The 874-nt window shown below is 39.1% G+C and overlaps 1 pseudogene; it reads right to left on the bottom strand.

Moving 5' to 3' along the window:
• Positions 1–317: 317 nt before the first annotated feature.
• On the bottom strand, positions 318–385 carry LOC114213119 (U4 spliceosomal RNA; annotated as a pseudogene).
• Between the last annotated feature and the right edge of the window lie 489 nt (positions 386–874).

Raw genomic sequence — 874 nt, 5'->3', positions numbered from 1 at the left:
ACAGCATTATGTTAGTTTCGGGTGTATAAGATAGTGATCCCACAATTCTATACATTACACAGTGCTTCTCATGCTAAGTGTACTCTTCATCCTCTTCACCTACTTTTGCATTCCCCCACTCACCTCCCCTCTGGTAACCATCAGCTGAGTCTGGTTTTTGGTTTGTCTTTTTTTTTTCTTTGTTCACTTATTTTGTTTTAAATTCCACATATGAGTGAAGTCATATGGTATTTGTCTTTCTCTGACTTATTTCCCTTAGCATAATACATTCTAGACCCATGCCCATTTCTTTCTTATAACACTTTGCAAACACAGGCAATTTAATTAGCAATAATCGCGCCTCGGATAAACCTCATTGGCTACGATACTGCCACTGTGCAAAGCTAAACACAGGCAATTTAAAACTTGTACAAACTAGCGGTTCCTGGGTAGCTCAGTCAGTTAAGCAGCTGACTCTTGGTTTCAGCTCAGGTCATAGTCTCTGGGTCCTTAGCTCGAGCCCTGCATCAGGCTCCATGCTCGGTGGGGAGTCTGCTTGAGATTCTCTTTCCCTCTCCCTCTGCCCTTTCCCCTGCTCATGCTTTCTCTCTCTCTAAAATAAATAATCTTAAAAAAAGAACTAACACAAACTAATAAAACTTTGTTTCCCCACCTCCTCTCCTATAGCAATAAGTTCTTTAGTCACACAGTTCTCTGTCCTACAATTTTAAATGACAGTTTAACCAAATTGTCACTGCATAACAATGATCACTTTCTTTTGAACCTCCAATAGTAGTTTCTTTGCTATCTGCTCCCAGCTCCAATAAATACCATAATCTATGTTTTTGTTCAGAAAATACTTTACTTGAAGTATCAACTTTGGTAGTACATAGTA

The sequence above is a fragment of the Eumetopias jubatus genome, unplaced genomic scaffold, assembly GCF_037043125.1.
Source record: "Eumetopias jubatus isolate StellerSeaLion01/CBP00866 unplaced genomic scaffold, mEumJub1_p1.0 scaffold_3, whole genome shotgun sequence".
Lineage (NCBI taxonomy): Eukaryota > Metazoa > Chordata > Mammalia > Carnivora > Otariidae > Eumetopias > Eumetopias jubatus.
Note: the sequence above shows the minus strand (reverse complement) of the source record. Positions and strands in the feature narration are given on the sequence as shown.